Here is a 20,633-nt window from a genome sequence, read left to right as displayed (position 1 = left end):
TTTGATTTAAATCGTAAACGCGTGTTTAAATATATGTGTTTAAAGGCGATATACTGTTTAAAAGCGCTGATTCTTATGGAATGTGTTCCGCCGGGGATTCAAAAAATTTATTTTTTTTAATCGCGTATCTAAGGAATTTTGCAGTATAACTTTGTTCATGCACATCATTATACAGTATCTCATTTTGTATTTCTATAAAAAAAAATCGTTTGCCCAGCCACTATTGTTGTTATTGTTTTTATCCTGTAAAGTGCTTTGAGGAGCACAGCTTTTTCACCACTTAGATTACTTTTTGACACCATCCTTACACAAAGCAGAAACTGATTGTATTTTCCGATGACATACTGTACAAGTGCAAAGATTACAGATTTTAATCGTCTTTTTTCTGAACCAGGGAAAATCTGATCATGTTTCTCTATAACAATAATAAAAAACTTTATTTTACATATCACCTTTAAAAGTGGCATCTCAAAACAATACAGTAGATGTAAACCACAGATTACAAAGTAAATACCCAGACAAACGCGTTTTTAATAAAATGCTTTCATTCATTCAACAGAGAGAGAGCGTAAAACCTGGGTGTAACAGCTGTTCCTTTTTCTGATCACTCGCTCTCTGAGATACATGAGAATCCAGGCTTTTTTATCAACGCTTTCTTTTCCGTATAACAGATATTATGGAACCACTTCAGAAGGGTGTCAGCCAGTCAGATTCCAGGAATCGGTACTTTAAAGGAAAAATACACACCGGTATTCCATTTCTCCCTAAACATTTTAAGCATCGAAGTATTTAACTAACATGTGAAATAGCGTGTGAAAAAGTGGTAGTTTTAAGCTTTTCTGCTAATATAATATGGAATCGCGTATCTAAAGAATTTAATAACGATATGATTATATTCGTGTACTGCGACAGGGCTGTGTAGGGCTGTTTCGCCTCACTCTTCACGCGACTTCCCTTGTAGCCCACTGGTCTACGTGCCCGATTACCAACTCATGGGTTGTGTGTTCAAATCCAGCTGATGCTGGACTTTTCTTTTAACAAACATTCCTTTGAAAAAATAGAATAGCGATATTATGGACAATCAATTGACTTTTATATTTCAAAATATCACAACATGATCGATTCTAAGTCATTTTTGATAACAATGAATAGTCACCTTCTTCCCTTCTGACAACGGTCCCTGCTTCTGCTTCATGCTTCTATTGTGTGTGTGTGTGTAATAGAGTAAATTTTTATAGAGAAATGGAGGCTGGACAGTATGCGTTACAATATAAACATTTATATTGATTTAAATTGTGTTTTGATTTAAATCGCAAACACGTGTTTAATTATATGTGTTTTTTTAATCATAATCAGACTAATGCAACATAAATTGCATACAAAATACAGTATCTTTGTCTTCTAAGTATCTTAATAAACTTTCAGCATAGCTTTCTACCCGTTTAGATTTATTTTTCTTGGGATTTTGGGATCAAACGTGGAAGGATTAGATTGTAATCGTTTTTATTTTTCAAATACGTTTTAGAAAAGTGTAATCTATACCTGCCCAGACTGTACGCCTTCCTAAACCCCGCCTTTCACTCCTGTCCTGCTCTTCCCCGCACACCCCAGCCAGGCGCTCTTCGGCCTGTGCCCGGGACGAATGTATATTTTGATATTTACACCCGGCGCGGCACCGAGGGAGCGTCTGCATTTATAACTTAGTTTTTAAAATTAGTCAAGCAATATGAAGCATCTCCTTTTACTTTTAAGTCCCTTAAATACATTGAGCACAGCTTTCTCACCACTTAAGATTACTTTTTGATACCATCCTTACACAAAGCAGAAACTTTCCGATGACATACAGTACAAGTGGAAAGATTACAGATTTTAATCGTCTTTAATTTTGTTACGTTATACGTTTTAGGAACGTTTCATCTAAACAAACACCAGAAAAACTATTCTCGATTGTATTTCTGAATGTTATGTTACACATACAGTAGTTCACTGCTTTAAATACATCGAATTAAGAAAGTAAGGTGTAGCAGTTTAGATCTTTTTTTCTGAACCAGGGAAAATCTGATCATGTTTCTCTATAACAATAATAAAAAACTTTATTTTACATATCACCTTTAAAAGTGGCATCTCAAAGCAATACAGTAGATCGAAAAACAGTTAAAAGGGACCAAAGTAAATACCAGACAAACGCAAACGCGTTTTTAATAAAATGCTTTTATTCATTCAGCATTCAGATTTTCCCTGGTTCAGAAAAAGACGATTAAAATCTGTAATCTTTCCACTTGTATGTCATCGGACATTAACGAGTACAACCCCCCTCTCTGCGGGAGTGCTGGCTGTGATGAATTAAACCGGTTTCACAGGTATTTTCAAAGTAGGAAGTACAGTACTTACTAGTTGAAAAGCTAGGCTCCTCAATGAAATCGCTTTAACATGCTAATGCGTTGGTGTAACAGTCCGGGCGTGGCAAGCTTCCAATGTCAACTCGACTCGATTGGAAGACAATGAACGTATTTTAGCCCTAAATGAATTAATAGCAAACATGGTTTACATAAAAGACATTTTTCTAAGAAAGTTTATAATAATACGATCTATAGTTGAAATCTGAGCCTAAATATAAAGGAAAAGCATTTTCAGAGAGCAATCACGCTGTTTTTATGTAGAAAAAGCGATTAGGTTTATGAGCAATCTAATTACCTATTTGCTTAAAACGCTATATAAAATAAAGTTTATTTAAAGATGAATGATAAGTGTCCGCAGTTTAAATAATTTTCGTAGTAGGGCTTGGACAGATTCCAAGTGCATTTTTGCAATTTACGTTGCATTGTCCAATGTGCTGTTGTAATACAGTTTAGATTACAGTAAGTCTAAACTGTATAAGCTTTATTTATGGGTTGCAATTTAGAAAAAGTCAAAAACCGCACTCAAAATGCAATTTAGGGCTTTCTGGCAAAAGGAGACACCCAAATTATAATGTAACATGCCACCGTTTGTGCATGAACAAAGTTATACTGCAATTTTTCTTAGATACGCGATTAAAAAAAATAAATTTTTTGAATCCCTGGCGGAACACATTCCATAAGAATCAGCGCTTTTATACAGTATATCGCCTTTAAACACATATATTTAAACACGCGTTTACGATTTAAATCAAAACACGATTCAAATCACTATAAATGTTTATTTTGTAACGCATAGGTGACTATTCATTGTTATTAAAAAAACTTAAATTCGATCATGTTGTGATATTTAGAAATATAAATTTGGTGCGAGTGAGGTTTTATTTAATCTCTGACCAAGGGAAACGTTTCATTTTTTCAAAGAAATGTTTGTTAAAAAATAAAGTGATACTGTACAGTAGTTCCATGGGATTCAATCACAGACCATGTGACATGGGAGTCAGGAAACTAACACACAGCGCCACCAGATTTGATAACGCTATAAAATAATGTGACTAGGCACAGAACAAGTTTACAGCACAGTACAATAATAAATGCTGACCATGACTTTAGAAGCATAAATTACCTTACACTCAATTTAAACGCAAGCTGTCTTTAGCCCTCTAAGCTGGTTCATACAGAAATGTAGAGATCCAGGCTCAGAACACACAGCTTCATTAGCGAATACATATGCAGGACAACTAGAGAAGACGTTTTACAGAGGATGGATTTTTAGAAACATCCCATCAGTGACATCACTGAAGTCAACTCCTAGGTACTGTAACTGTCGTGTGGATAGTTTCACAAGAATCACAAGAAAGGTTTAAGCATCGCTTGTTCTAGATAAAACTGCAAAAAAAAAACAACAACCCATAATGTACTTCTTTGCGGCTCTGTTTGCCCAAATCATATATTCACAACGTGAAATTAGAAAATAATATTACGTAACCAAAATCCGCAATATGGAAACAGAACCTGTGTAATTGTTGACAGATGATGTACTCGTAACATTTTTACAAGACGAACTACAACATTTAAAAAATGACTTGTATGTACTTGATATCTCTAATCAATCCACGGCGATATAGTTAAAGCAGTCGCCGCACAAAACGAAACTAAAATGCCCTGGGCATACCGTTTCGTGCTTCTTATCAGTTGCTCAAAATTAATTTGACCGTATGAAATGCATAATATAAACCTAGAAACATATACGTGAGCAGTATTTACGTAGTATCGGTGTCAAGACATACCTCTCAAATACTGTAAATCAAGTTAAAAATATCTCAAGACCGATTCTGGTCATAATGAAACCATGTTTCGTGTATGTTTTCTTTAAAGTACCGAGACCAGCCATATACTGTATGTTTATGTTCCAAAATTAATATCGTTTATGGCCTTCACACGCGTTGCAGTATGCTCCTATTCTTTTTATGCTCAGGCACTAAGATTTCCCTTCAGTGGTAAAATTCCATATAAATTTTCAAAACTTAAACGGGCACAGTTAAGACATTAAATATACATATACATACTGTATACAGTACAGTTTGCATACAGTAATATGTTTATGTTCCTAAATCAATCTCTTTTATGAGCATGTGAAAGGCATGGTGAATCGATTCTCAAAAATTACTGTACTTTGCATGATTGGAAAAAAATGCGTGATTGCGAAATGCTGTGGTGTTACTTTTACAAAGATGGTCAATGAAAAAAATAATGTGGACCAGGGCAATACTTTGAGTTTACAGCTTGCCAAGGTCATTTATTATTAATACTATTAGTAATATCTTCGTTAAAGACTTTGATGGCTACAGCTCAAACATGAGAGGTTGAGCTTTATTAGCTCCACCTTGCGGAAATTCCGGATGCTATTATTTTGCTAGCGGTATTTACCGGTAACTCGCGGTATTTACCGGTAACTCGCGGTAGACTGCGTACAGCGTACCGGAAAATAGTGCGGTATCGCCCGCGCATTTTGAATGGCTGCATCTGTATACCATTTCGTAAATGAACTTGGATTACAACTTCTACACTAGATACTCAAAAGCAAGTACATCACTCATAGGAATTAAATTGATATCAACTGGCATTGAGGTAACAATTGAATTCTCGAGCTGCAATGCAGAATGTTGAATGCTCATCCAATCTGTGTGGATTCAGATCTCCAGCAGACATAAAGAAACAGTGGCAGGCTGTTGTTGTGTCCAATAGGTGTTCTCTGGCCCGGTGCCAGCCTGTCCTGTTGCGGCTGAGGTGAGAGAGAAGGAGGGGGAGATTTCTGCTGCAGCACGCTAGCAGTGACTCTCTGAAAACCGGCTAGTTAGTTCTGGCTTTACTAGCAGTTTGTGCACATGGAAAGTGACTACGGGTTCACTCGTTGATCAGGGGAGCGTTCGAGGTGGGTTCACGAGGCTTGCTGCTGGGCTAACCTCGGGTGGATCCTTTGGTTACGCACAGCCACCTCTGTTCTCGACTCTTAGAACAAAGTCCTGGCACTCGGACACACTGGCCGTTACATGATTGTCCGGGATGAGTCTGAGAATGTCCAGGAGGCGCCCCGAGGAAGCCCTGTGCTGACTGTTTTACCTGGAGGAACTACGGTCGTTCATTGGCTGAAAGTTCTGTGGGCATTCGAGACCCACATGGGGTTTTCCTGCCCTAACAGTTCCTGGTTGGTTGATTGAGGTGGAAGATGGGCAACAATGCACTCTGACCTTAGGGTTGTAACCCTTGGGATGAGACTCTCCCTTTGAAACTCACAGACAGTAAGGCGCCAGAGATGACCATTTATTACCAGGGTGGCTGGTGAGTCTCAGCACTGGGAGTTGTTCCTTATCAGGAAACTCTATCAGCTAGAAAAACACCTTAAATGTGAACCAAATGGAAAGGCCTCTCTGTATCCATCACCACTAAGATGAGAGACAGAGACTGGCAAGGGAGCAGAAAATTTAATTCCTGTATTTTTAATAAGCCTTGCAGCTACACTTACTTCAGCTGGCACCCCTGTCAAACACTCAAGTCTAATTTCAAATCTACTAACTGCTATTCTCTTACCAGCTTCTATTGCAGTTTATGAAGTGCGAAGTGCACTCAGGAGGATCTGCCCAAGCAGATTTGGCTGCCAAGGCAGTGGCCGATTCCTCCTACTGGCAAATTGCCCCTGGATTGACCAGTGTAGCAGAACAGCTGAGCAAACAATGTGTAACCTGCCAGCAGCATAACCCTGGAAAGGGTCCAAACGTTGCTACCTCTGCACACCCTCCACCATGGGGACCTTTTGTACATATACAGATTGATTTTGTTCAGATGCCAAAGTTTTCTGGGTACGAATATGTGTTAGTGATTGTGGATATGTTTTCTAAATTGGTGTGTAGATTTCGGATCCCAGGGACGTTTTCTAGGAACTCATTTTACTGGACAAATTATGAAAGAAATGTGTAAGGCCTTACAAATAAAACAGCACCTACACTGCCAATATCACCCTCAGTCTGCAGGAACAGTGGAGACACAAAATGGAATCCTGAAAAACAAATTAGCTCAAATTTGCTAACAAACTGGTCTTAAATGGCCTAATGCCCTGCCCATTACATTGATGGCCATGCGGTCCTCCGCGTACAGAAGGACTGGAATCTCACCACATGAGATCCTGATGGGCAGTCCTATGAGGCTGCCAGTATCTCCTCCCTTAACATGGGTCGCATCCTAACGCGGTATGATGCAGTATCACGTGTCATATGACGTCATATCGATAAGTATCCGGAATCACCTTGTAAAACCACCAGGAGGAGCCAATAAAGCTTAATAACTTGTAGCGGCAAGGCTTATTAAAATACAGGAATTAAGTTTTCTGCTCCCTTGCCAGTGAGGCCCCATCTCTCTCTTCATCTTTGTGGTGCAGCCACAGAGAAGCTATTCATGCAGGCTGATTTAAAGATGTTTTCGTTTGATAAGGGACAGCTCCCAAATGGGGATGCACTTAGCTAAGCCTGGCTATCATGATCAATGGTCATCCATTGGCGCCTATCTGTCTAGGGAGTGCCAGATGGACATCTGGACTGCATTCCTAAGTGTCAGGAGTAAGTGACTCATATCTCACCTTGATCAACCAATCAGGGACTGGTAGGGCCGAGTAACCCACGTGGGTCTCTGATGCCCATGAAACTTTCAGCCAATGAACGAGCTGAAGTTCCTCCAGGTAAAAACAGGCAACACAGAGGGCCTGAGAGACTATTCTAAAGGAGAATTCTAAGGAGAATTCCAGGGGTGCGAAAGAATTCCAGGCAGGACGGCCCAGGAGCAGAAAGGCTCCCAAGGGCAGGACATTCTCGCAGCGCACCTCCTGACCATCCTCAGACTCAGCCTGGACCAACACGTAACGGCCAGTGTGTCCGAGTGCCAGAACTTTGCTTTGTTCTAAGAGTCGAGAGCGGAGGTTGCCACGAGTAACCAAAAGATCCACATGAGGTTAGCATCAGCAGCAAGCCTCGTGAACAGGTCGGAATTGTGGAAAGCTGAATCAGAATTCAGAACTAGTGCTTCATCAGGAATGAACCGGTCCTCTTCCTGACCTGCTGGGACCCACAGTCATCTTTTCTCCTGTGCACAACTTTGTTAGTTAAAGCCAACACTAACTAGCCGGTCTTCAGAGAGCATCAGCAGCACACCGTCGCAAGCCGCACAGCACAGCCTGGCACGGAGCCAGAGAGCGCGGACTGGACAGCAACAAGCCTGCAAACTGTTTCTTTGTGCCTGCAGGAGATCTGAATCCCCAGAGATTGGATGAGTATTCAACTTCACTGCGTTACTGCTCGAGAATTCAATTGTTATCCCAACCAGTTGATATCAATTTAATTCCTAAGAGTTATGTACTTGTTTTGAGTATCTAATGTAGAAGTTGTAACCAAGTTCAAATACGAAACAGTCTAAATGAATGATATACTGAACGTATGTCCTCTTGATATATGTAACTCTTCGTAACTGATTTAATATATACCTTTTGTATTCTGATTAACCCTCACGATAAGATCTGTTAGGTTTACATGCATATTCTATGTATTAATAAATGTATCCTCGTGTATTAGTACCTGTGTGTGTGCGTTGTTTGAGTTATATCGCATTATTGGATTCTAAGGCCATTAAAAGAATCAATTTTGTGATTTACTGCTACAATTAATTATTTTCCCAGTAAATGCCCAAACCCCTACAGAACTGGTGCCTCATGAGAGCACACTACACACTCATGAACAGCATTTGAGCTTTTAAATTTAAACTGTGTATTACAGCATGTTGATCATCAGTCATTAAAAAGTTGGTATATTTTATGAAAGCAAGATTGCTCAGTTGGGCAAAAGTACACAACCTACCTTTATCATAAATATTTTAATTATGCAGAAATATTTTATGCATCAAAGCCTTTACCGAAGATATTACTAATAGTATTAATAATGAATGACCTCGGACAAGCTATAAACTCAAAGTATTACGCTGGTCCACATTATTTGTAACCGTCATTTTAAATGAAAAGACTTTATTTTTTCATCGACAAAAAGTAACACCACAGCATTTCGTTGATCTAACTAACAAGGATGGGACATTAGTTAGCCAATAGGATAATGAAATAAATTACTTTTTTTGTTTATTTCTTTAGCACATTTATTTAAACATTTCCATCGATTGTACAAGCACTGAAAAACTGTCCAATCCCTAGTTCGTCGGGCATTTTCTTTTAGTATAACAGACATAAAAACTCCCTTGCTTTTAACAGAGCGTTTCATCATTTCTAACAATGAAAATTATTTAAACTGCGACACTTATCATTCAACCAGAGCTCAAAATATCACAAGGATCCTCAAGAGCACAACAAAGACTGTATTAAAAGATACTTGTATCAGATACATGAGAATCCAAACTTTTTTATCTACGCTTTCTTATCTTCGCTAAGAAGTAGTCTTTAAAATTTATCACACAGTAAAAAGTCAAATTTCTAGGGCGTCCATATACCAGAGATTATGGTACCACTTCAGAAGGTTGTCAGCCAGTCAGATTCCAGGACCAGAATTATCTGTTTTATAATCCAGAATATATGTAATCACGTATCTAAAGAAATTAATAATGATATTAATTTAAGGATCTAAATATCTAAATCTATTGTCTATATAGCTGGTAGTATTTCTGTATTTCACTTTCTTTGTAAACATGTTTTGTTAACACCCGAATCACAAGTGGATTCTGTTTTTTGGTCTGTTACGGTCTGTAGCTCAAATCCTGCTTAACTAAAAATTAGACACAAGAAGAGCATTATTGGACAATGTTGTGAGGTTCTGGCGGAATTTCTCTGTAAACTGAAGAGTTATAGGGGAGACAGGTTGTGTATCGTTTCTTTTGACACTTGTAAAAAAAACGTTCCAATGTTAATGCGACACGGAAGATAATGTGGTGTTTTGGTCATTAGTGAAAAGATTTAATCATTTAATCTCTTTACTGTGCACATTTTAATCCGCTTAGTATTGAATATTTATATGGAATTTTACCACTAAAGGGAAATTTTAGTACTGTAGCTAAGCATAAAATGCAGAGGAACATAACGAAGGTCATAAAGGTCATAAACGATATTAATTTAGGAACATAAACATATTATGTAAACTGTATGTTGCTGTTATTGGTATTTTAAAGAAAAAATACACACCAATACTCAATTTCTCCCTAAACATTTTAAGCACCAAAGTCTTACATGTGGTTGACCTCCCGACCATATTACTGTAATATCTATATTGCTGTTTCAGTGCATGTCACATGACTTGCCTTGGTGGCGTCACGGCTTAAGCGACCGATTTACAGTACTGTATAAACGTGAGGTCGGGTATTCAAATCCAGCAATCACTCTGAGTTTTCGTTCAACAAAAACACTTCTTTGAAAAACTAAAATAGCAAATATTATGGACACTACAGTGTAGTGTGCTCTCACGAGGCACCAGTTCTGTAGGGGTTTGGGCATTTACTGGGAAAATTATTAATTGTAGCAGTAAATCACAAAATTGATTCTTTTAATGGCTTTAGAATCCAACCTTGCGATATAACTCAAACAACGCACACACACAAGTACTAATACACAAGGATACATTTATTAGTACATAGAATATGCATGTAAACCTAACAGATCTTATCAATATCAGAATACAAAAGGTATATATTCAATCAGTTAAGAAGAGTTACATATATGAAGAGGACATACGTTCAGTATATCATTCATTTAGACCGTTTCGTAAATGAACTTGGTTATAACTTCTACATTGGATACTCAAAACAAGTACATAACTCTTAGGAATTAAATTGATATTAACTGGTTGGGATAACAATTGAATTCTCGAGCTGTAATGCATTGAAGTTGAATACTCATCCAATCTCTGGGGATTCAGATCTCCTGCGGGCTCTCTGGCTCCCTGCCAGGCTGTTGCTGTGTGGCTTGCGACGGTGAGCTGCTGATGCTCACTGACCAGCTAGTTAGTGTTGGCTTTAACTAGCAAAGTTTGTACACAGGAGAAAAGATGACTGTGGGTCCCAGCAAGTCAGGAAGAGGACCGGTTCGTTCCTGATGAAGCACTAGTTCTGAATAGTGATTCAGCTGTCCACAGTTCTGACTTGTTCACGAGGCTTGCTGCTGATGCTAACCTCGGGTGGATCCTCGGGTTACTCTCTGGCAACCTCCGCTCTAGACTCTTAGAACAGAGGAAAGTTCTGGCACTCGGACACACTGGCCGTTACGTGGTTGTCCGGGCTGAGTCTCAGGATGGTCAGGAGGCGTGCTGCGAGAATGTCCTGCCCTTGGGAGCCTTTCTGCTCCTGGGCCGTCCTGCCCTGGAATTGTTCTTCCCCTTTAGAATAGTCTCTAGAAGCTCTGTGTTGCCTGTTTTTACCTGGAGGAACTTCAGCTCGTTCATTGGCTGAAAGTTTCATGGGCATCAGAGACCCACGTGGGTTACTCGGCCCTACCAGTCCCTGATTGGTTGATCAAGGTGAGATATGAGTCACTTACTCCTGACACTTAGGAATGCAGTCCAGATGTCCATCTGGCACTCCCTAGACAGATAGGCGCCAATGGATGACCATTAATCATGATAGCCAGGCTTAGCTAAGTGCATCCCCATTTGGGAGCTGTCCCTTATCAAAAGAAAACATCTTTAAATCAGCCTGCATGAATAGTTTCTCTGTGACTATACCACAGAGATGAAGAGAGAGATGGGGCCTCATTTGGGAAAGCACAGCAACACTTAATTCTGTCTTATTAACAAGCATTGCTGCTACAACAGTATATTGACATTTTTTAAATTTCAAAATAACACATGTTCGTACTGTATGTACAGTGCACAGCGGTACCGCAGGTTGAACTGTAGGGCGCAAATCCACCTGAGCCCGAAAGCCCAATATTATGTGCATTCGCCTGGCGCAGCGCGGTTTTCATCACTCTCTGCGGGAGTGCTGGCTGTGACGAATTAAACCGGTTTCACAGGTATTTTCAAAGTAGAAGTCTTCCAGCGAAAGACACTTCCCCCCCCTCCAAAACCCCTTTTTTTGGTTACAGTAGTAGTACTTAAGTACAGTACAGTAAGTACAGTAAATACTTACTGTACAGTACTTACTTACAGTAGTACTTCTCGCGTTAAGAAAGCTAGGTGTTAGCATAAACTATTAGTAATCAATAATATTAAATTTAGCACTGTAATAAATTGTGCTAATAATAAATTCTACTTTGAGAAAGTAGGGGGGAGGAAGAATGCCCGTGGTCTTTTCACTGATAAACTTGTGTCAAGCTGTCAACAAAAACCAGCTGTCAAAAAAAAGTTTATTTTTTTAAAAAGTCAATTGTGTGTTGATAATATTGCTATTTTGATATTGCTAATTGCTATTGCTACTGAGTCTCTGTGTCTACACCTCACCTCCAAGGCCTCCCACAGTGCACATAGTGCCTTACAGACTTCGGGTAGGGGCAAGCTTATCTCACCGTTCTGGGAGTCAGCTCTGGCACGCTCGCCCCGACACCCACGGCTCTGACAGGCCCAGGCGATGCCCGCCGCTGCCACCTCCGCTTCCCACTCCGGTCAACCCACACACCCCCGACACCTCCCGCCCCGCCCACCGTGAGACTGATTCGTTCCCCCTGCCCCACCAACTCTCGCCAGACCAATTCAAGGCAACCACCCACCTGCTGCAACCAGTCCAACCCCAGGATACAGTCCTCGCGGACTGGGGCAAGGTAGAAGGGGTGTTTCACCCTCGCAGCCCCAAAGTGCACAGTGAGCGCCCTGGGCGCAGGACACCAGGCCGCAGCAGGGTGATGGTCGAATCGGTGTTGACGAGGGCCTGGCAGGGTCTGCCCTCGGTGAGGCAGGGAAGGAATAGGCCCCGGCTGTAGCCAACCCTTCCCACAGCAGGCGGGGTGAAGCGCTCCTTCTGGCTTTCCGGAGCAGGGGTAGCGTCCCTCAAGGGCAGCCTTCCTCCCTGAAGGTCGCCCCGCTCCAGTTTCCCGACGGCCTCCTGAGTCCCCGGGGCTGGGGGAACCGGCGCTTCTCTGAGTCCGACATCATCGGCCGTTCACTGTCCATCCTCCCACTTCTGACACCAATGTAATGAATTTGGGTTCATTGAGGATGAACACAGAGACTCAGACATGTGGAGTTAAAAACTGCACTTTATTTCTTCTCCGTCACCACCCACCAGCAGCACTCCCGCACAAAGATGAGAGAGAGACGCCAGACAAGCCTGCCAAGAGTGCGGGCCCGAGAGAGACAGAGAGTAGAGACACCAAGGGGTGCGGAACCAAGGAACTATTTACATGGAAAACGGGCGATCTCCCCAGACTGTACGCCCGTTTCACTGTTACCTGGATACCTCTTGGTGGATATCCTCTATATCCTTTTGGGGGGAATATCCTTTTGGGGGATATTCTAACAACAAGTGATTATAAGATGATCTGTCAAAGTGCAATGAAATACAATATGCTGGACAGTATGCTTCTCAAAGTGCTTTACGGGATAACAACAATAACAACAACAATTTTACAAGTCCTGGGAGGAAGAATATCATCAATATTAATAATAATAATAAACTTTATTTTATATAGCGCCTTTAAAGGTGGCTCTTCAAAGCGCTTTACAGGATAACAACAACAATAACAACAACAATTTACAAGTTCTGGGAGGAAAAATATTATCAATATTAATAATAATAATAATAATAATAAGAAACTTTATTTTATATAGCGCCTTTAAAGGCGGCTCCTCAAAGCGCTTTACAGGATAACAACCGATGAAACAACAGTGGCTGGGGGTTGAAAATACCTGTGAAACCGGTTTGTTCACAATGTACTGTAGACACAGAGTGTTACACCAACGCATTAGCATGTTAAAGCGATTCCATTGTGGAGCCGGGCGCGATAATTGTTTTGATTCTTGATTTTCTGATCTGTAAGGCCATTTGGCTGCAGCGAATGTGAATTCTGCCAGATTGTGAAAAAATAAAAGTATTTTAATCAAGATTTCCTTATAAAATTAACGTGAAACAAAACAAAAACTAAAAATAAGATACAATCTACAGACATTCACAACATAAACATATCTTAAAAAATTAACATATATTGTTAAATTATTACTTTAAATATATACTTTAAGTTACTGAAACAGCCAGTTAATAAAATCATTGCAATTTTGTTCTTGTTTGGAGGTGGGGATATTCTGACAACAACTGATTTTAAGACAATCTGTCAAAGTGCAATGAAATACAATATCCCTGCTGAGTAAACGTTCCGAGGTCAAATTCTTCCGCGATGGGGGTACCTTTAAAGCGGAGACTACGAAAATAAAGTTTATTATTAATTTACTGGACAGAGAGGTGAACATTATTATGCAGAAGACAAAGATAACAATTTACGTTGCATTGCCAGATTGTGAATCAATAAAAATATTTAATTAAACACGGGTTTGCGATTTAAATGGAAATGGGGGTGACGGGAACTCTTAATCTAAATAAAAATAAAATAAATAAAACAGGTTTCGATAGTTAATAACCACTTTTTATGCACGAAACACGGGTGATTTTTCTTCCTCCTGATCAGTTTAGAAATCTGTGTACGCTGTAAGGTTTTTACTTCCTAATTAAACTTTTAAAATACACGTTTCGAATAGAAGCAGCATATGCTGTTTTCTTCCTGCTATGTAGAACAGATCAGCAAGTTTTTTTTTCTCCAATCAGAGGAGTGTTAGATGGTGTCAGCCAATCACCATTCTGAAGCCTAGCGTAATCTCTGGTATAGGGACTCCCCAGAATTCTGTCGCATTTTCATTTTAGGAAATTATGAAACACTCGGTTAAAAGCAAGGGAGATTGTCCGTTACAGTGGACATAAAAACAAGAGTTTTCTGCGGCGTTATTGGAAACCCAATTTTAACGCAAATCGCCGGCATTATATCCTAGAAGACAGACCGGTGCCAGACCGGGAGAATGCCCGGAGCATAAAAGAAATTCAGATGAACTAGGGATTGGACAGTTTCCAAGTGCTTGTACAATCGATGGAAATGTTCAAATAAATGTGCAAAAGAAATAAAAAAAATCATTTATTCCTTTATCATTTTGGCTAGCTAATGTCCTCTCTTTGCTAGTTATCTGTGGCTGTGTTTCTGCGTTGCGTAGCAACGAGTGACTATATTCTCAGGCGGAGGAACGTAAACAGCTTAATTTTCGTGTTAAATAATTTTTTTTTAATTAAAATTCATTCTATACAGCAATCGCATATTTGGGGACCGTTTCATGAAACTTTGATGCTTAAAATGCTTAGGGAGAAATGAAAGACTGGTGTGTATTTTTTCTTTAAACTACCAAGACCAGCCAGTTTACATACAGTAATATGTTTATGTTCCTAAATTAATATCTTTTATAACCTTCAGATGTGTTATGCTCCTCTTCTTTTTATGCTCAGCTACTAAAATTTCCCTTTAGTGGTAAAATTCCATATAAATATTCAATACTAAGCAGATTAAAACGTGCACAGTAAAGAGATTAAATTATTAAATCTTTTCACTACTAACCAATGCACCACGAGTGTCCCTGTCGGTCATTTTGGCCAGCCAATCACTTACCACGGTAGACTGCGGTGGCTTGTGGGTAGTTTCCCACGGTACGGGTTTGTACCGTGCATTTTGAATGGCTGCATCTGTAAGTGGAATGGCCCGTACCAGGTTCTACTCACCACCCACAAATGTCAAGGGCAAGATGATAAGGGAGTGCATGGAATAAATACATTTTTAGCTCTGTCACATTTGTATGCAAGCAGAGAGAATCAGAGTTTGTGTTGGGTTTGCACAGTGGTGCCCTAAACTGCTGTAGGGGGGTTGCCCTTGGGAATGATTCCCTTAGATGCAAATGATTATTGTGTTTTTTTTTGTTCATAATAAGATATTTGGCAAGAATGGAACAAAGACAAATTTTACAATTTCAGTTAGAATTGTTCTGCAAAACAGCACAGCTGCAGCAGGGGGACAATGTGTTGATTTTTCTAAAAGTTATTACCCAGGTGTTGACCTATCTCATAAAACCCCTAAGATTATGCTGGGCTCCAGCCCACAGGGATTTATCTGTGCTGTAAGAACTATTGGTACACAATTTTTAGGAAATTCCATCTGTCAATTTAATTTCACGAACAGTGTAACAAAAGAGAAAGAGGATGCCTCAATTATAAGTAGAGAAGAAGTCACCTTTTAATATGGTCCTGGTGATAATAAGACCTTTATGTTAATTAGCTTTAAAGCCTCCACACCTCAGCACTCTCTGAACAGTACCTTTTGGATTTGCGGGGAGCATGCCTATCGCTGGCTGTCCGTGGGATGGTCGGGATTGTGTTATTTAAGAAATGTGGTGCCCCATATCAGGTTACAGAAGCACAGCAACTTCTAGTGTAACCCTGCTCGCCAGAAAAGGAATATCACAGGAACTGAAAGATTCTTTGCTATTGCCTTTCCGCCTTGTGGAGTAGCAAAGCTGGCCCATGAAACTTTAAACGTGCCTGATATATTGGAGAGTTTAGCAAATGAGACCACTGTAGGGGTTTTGTGCATTAACTGCGACAATTAATAATTACAAAATTACAAAATGATTACTTGATGGCTTTTAAAAAAACGACCTTGCGGAATAACTCAGCAACGCACACACACAGATTCTAATACACAAGAATACATTAATTTATATATAAAATAAACTTAACAGATCTTATTGTAAGGGTAAGCAGAATAAAAAACGTATATATTCAATCAAGAAGAGTTATAAACCAAGAGAGACATACATTCAGTATACCATTCATTTATATCGTTTCGTGAGCTTGAGCTTTGATTACAACTTCTACACTAGATACTCGAAATCAAGTACGTCACTCATAGGAACTAAATTGATATCAACTCGGGTTGAGGTAACAATTGAATTCTCGAGGTGCAATTCAGAATGTTGAATGCTCATCCAATCTCTGTGGATTCAGATCTCCCGCGGACACAAAGAAAAAGTGGCAGGCTGTTGCTGCATCCAGTCGGCGTCCTCTGGCCCGGTGCCAGGCAGTCCTGGTACGACATGAGGTGTGGGAGAAGGAGGGAGAGATTCTTGCTGTGGCGCGCTGGCAGTGGGCTCTCTGAAGACCGGCTAGTTAGTCCTGGCTTAACTAGCAGAGATTGTGCACATGAGAAAGTGACTGTGGGTCCAAGCAAGTCACACTCTTTAGATGGGAAGAAGACCAGATTGTTCCCGATGTACTGAGATTCAACTGTCAATAGTTCCGACTGTAGTTCACTCATTGATCAGGTGAGCATTCGCAGTGGGGTACCAACGGTTCACTAGGCTTGCTGCTGGGCTAACCTCGGGCAGATCCTTTGGTTATGTGCGGGTGACCTCCAGTCTCGACTCTTAGAACAAAGTAAAGTCCTGGCACTCGGACACACTGGCCATCACATGATTGTCTGAGCTGAGTCTGAGAATGTCCTGGAGAAGCCTGGAGGAGCCTTGTGCTGCCTGTTTTACCTGGAGGAACTACGGTCGTTCATTGGTTGAAAGTTTTGCGGGCATTTGAGACCCACATGGGGTTACCCTGCCCTACCAGTCCCTGATTGGCTGATTGAGGAGGAAGATGAGTAACAATGCACTCTGACCTTACGGTTGTAAACCTTGGGATGAGACTTTCCCTTGGAATCTCCCAGACAGTAATGCACCAGAGATGACCATTTATTAGGGTGGCTGGAGAATCTCAGCCTTGGGAGTTGTTCCTTATCATGAAACTCTATCAGATAGAAAAACACCTTAAATATAAACCAATGGAATGGCCAATCTGTGTCCAGCACCATTGAGATAAGGGAGAGAGGGACTGGCAAGGGAAAGCCTTTTGGCTGCCCAGGGCGGTACGTGTGCTGTGATAGGCTGTTATATTCCAGACAATTCTGAACATATCTGAACAACCTGGCTGAGCATACAGAGGAAGAGGGTAAGAAACATCATAACTGTAATCTTGATTATTGGGGAATTGGTAGTTGGATGAAGAATTTATTTGGACACTGGGGTGCTACCCTAGTGCAGTATATTTTCTTTGGTATTGTGATTTTGGTTATTATTATTGTTATAGTCGTGTGCTTAAAGAAACTATGCTCGTTATGTTTTATCAAAGTAACTAATCTTCTGCTTATCCAGCTATCTCCGTCTCTGCTGCAACATTATGAAAGTGAAGATGAAGATAAAGCATTTTTGGAAATGTGTGCTATAAAAGCTTAAAAGAGTGCAGTTGTCTTCAAAAGGCCAAAAAGGGGGAATGAGGAAGAATTTTAGCATTTACCTTTTTCCAAGTGTATAAGATAGTGACTAGTTTTACCTAGCAACAGTATGAAAGAACAATTCCAAGCATATTATGTGATGTTTAGATGCTAATGCTAGAAACTACAGAATGTCTAGCAAAATTTAATACCTTTTATTGATATACTTCCTTTTGTCTATATACAAGGTAGATTGCTTCTTAAGAATAATGTGGTCAATTACAAGGAAATGTTTGTAGAGAGAAAAACAACTCCTAATATGGAAATTTAGAATGAGATTTCCTGTGTGAATTTGCTGTATAAAACTCATTGCATTTACCATCTTGTTATAGAGGTTACTCACAGATCTGTATGAGAGACTGCTCATAGATCTGCATGATTGTATCCTCCCCATGCACATGAATAAAGGACTGCTTGACCACACCTAATCTGAGTGAAGAGTTTTCTTTGACACATGGTTTAGACTCCCTAGTTATCCGCAGCATTACATCTGCCAGTTCGGTAGCTATTTAGCTTGCCAGTCTGAAAGCAGTCTTCTCTCTGCTCCCAAAGCATGTGTTCTCCTATCCCTCCAGTCTCAATAACACATAGCTCTGGGTGTCCCCTGTGTGCTGCTTGCAGGCTCCTCAACACAGCTGCCTGTTTGTCCTGCAAGTGAGTTCTCTAACACTCCTGGATCATGCTTCACCTTGGGGCACTTACAACATGAATTGTAAACTACGCATGATATTAAAATTAGTATATATTTCTTTATACTGTTACATTACTAAAGCAGTGTCAAATGTGAACAAATTAAAATGTTGAATGTCATCATCAAGAATTAGTAACAAGACCCAGTTGTTAGGGTAAATGAACACATGCATAAAAGCTTACATTATCAATATAATAATTCCTTTAATTAAATATAACTTACTTTCATTATAAAAACCTGTAGATGATTTACTCCATTGTGTTGTTACTAGGGTTATTAAATAATATTTTCAATTTTTCAAAACATAAGCAATGTGTTTCAGGTGGGTAGCTGTGTCAGCATGCATAGGCTGCAAAGGAACAATAGGTTTATTCCATGATGAAAAGAGAAGAAAGAAAACACAACGTTTTGGCCATGGAGCCTTCTTCAGGTGTGAGAAAGACAGGGCAGTAAACAAAGATAATGTAATGGGAGAAGAAAAGCTGGGAGAGAGGAGAAGCGAGGGGTGGGAGCAGGGGACAGAAAGGAGGTGTGAAGCCAGGATAGGTGAAGAGAGGTGTGAAATAAAACCTAAAGGTGTGAAATTTAATGAATAGAGAGAATTAGAAGAAAAGTAGTCTGTCGTTAAGAGAAGGGGGAAAATCTGATCCTAGCTGCAGGATAATTTTAGTTTCTGTAGTCTTTCTGATGTATGAGTTCGCAAAACCGTCTTTGAGAACACAGACGGAGAGATTAGAGTGGTCGTGGCCGTCAGAGGTGAAATGAGAAACAATGGGCTTGTAGAGATCTTTAATCTTCACATCCCTATTATGTTCTCTGAAGCAGTCTCCAAGTCTCCTTCCTGTTTCTCCAATGTAGATGGCTGGGCATTTACTGCAAGAGATACAGTAAATAAGGTTGCTGGAGGTACAAGATGCCATCTGGGTCATCCGAAATTGTCCTGAGGGGCCTTGAATGAGTGTGGTGTTAGATATGTACTTGCAGGTGATACAGCGAGCTCTGTTGCATGGGGAAGTGCCTGGTGTGGATGGTTTCTGAGGGTGGTCAAGGGATCTGTGAACAAGAAGGTTATGCAGATTAGGTGGTCGGCGATATGAGATGATGGGGCAGTCAGAAAAGAGGGCCCCAATGGAGGGATCATCCTGTTGGATGGAAAAGTTGTCGTTAATAGTCCTGGGGATAGGAAGTGTGTTGGGGTGGTAGGGAAGCACTAAAGGAATGCGGTTGTTACGGCGGGAGTTCCTGATTGAGTTGATGGTCCGAGGGGTGTTTTTGGCTCAGGAAAGGGCCCTGTCAATAACACTGCTAGGGTATCCTCTGTTGATGAAAAAGATGTACATTTTGAGGGCTTGGTTCTGGAAATCGGCGTCATTGCTGCATAATCGTCATAGCTGAAGGAACTGTGAAAAAGGGAGAGAGTTTTTAGTGTGTTTGGGGTGAAATGAGCTATACAGGAGATAGGTGTGTGAAACCGTGGGTTTGTAATAGACCGAAGTAGAGAGTCGGGGGTAGTTAATGGAGAAGTTGATGTCTAGAAACGGTAGAGTAGTGGAAGATATGTTAACTGTATATTTGAGGGATGGGTGGAAGTTGGTGAAATAATGCAGAAAGTGCTCAAGCTGGTCGTTAGAGCATGTGGTGGCACTGATGCAGTCATCAATGTATCGCTTGTAGAGGCCAGGGATATAGCCAGTGTAGGAAGCAAAGAGGCGTTCTTCTGCCCAGCCGGCAAAAATATTGGCATAGCTGGGTCCCATTCTTGTGCCCAAGGCGACTGCACTAACCTGTTGGTAAAAAAGGTTATTGAATGAGAATGCATTCAGTGTGAGAACCAATTCTACAAGGCGTACCAGGGTGTGGGTGGGTGGATCAAGCACTGTGCCTATGTCCAGCATGTACTTAAGGGCTGTAAGGCTGTTATTATGGGGAATGATGGTGTAAAGAGATGTGATGTCCATGGTAAAAATGTAGCATTTGGGGCCCTGAAATTGGAAATCATTAAAAAGTTGGCATGCGTGGTTGGTGTCCTTTATTATTTGAGAAGTAGTCGGACAGTTGTATGCTGATATGATGGGGCGTCCAGGGGTGTGCGGTTTGTGGATTTTGGGGAGGAGGTAAAATTGAGATACCTGCAGATGTTCAATGATACTCTTATAAGCAATGTGTAATCATCATTTTATTT

At 40.4% G+C, this 20,633-nt stretch overlaps 1 pseudogene; it reads right to left on the bottom strand.

The window, feature by feature from the left end:
• Nucleotides 1–19,053: 19,053 nt before the first annotated feature.
• Nucleotides 19,054–20,409, bottom strand: LOC148840796 (uncharacterized; annotated as a pseudogene).
• Between the last annotated feature and the right edge of the window lie 224 nt (nucleotides 20,410–20,633).

This window comes from Atractosteus spatula, chromosome 1 (genome assembly GCF_055471065.1).
Source record: "Atractosteus spatula isolate fAtrSpa1 chromosome 1, fAtrSpa1.hap1, whole genome shotgun sequence".
NCBI lineage: Eukaryota > Metazoa > Chordata > Actinopteri > Semionotiformes > Lepisosteidae > Atractosteus > Atractosteus spatula.
The sequence above is the reverse complement of the archived record's forward strand: the minus strand, read 5'-3'. Positions and strand labels throughout refer to the sequence as shown.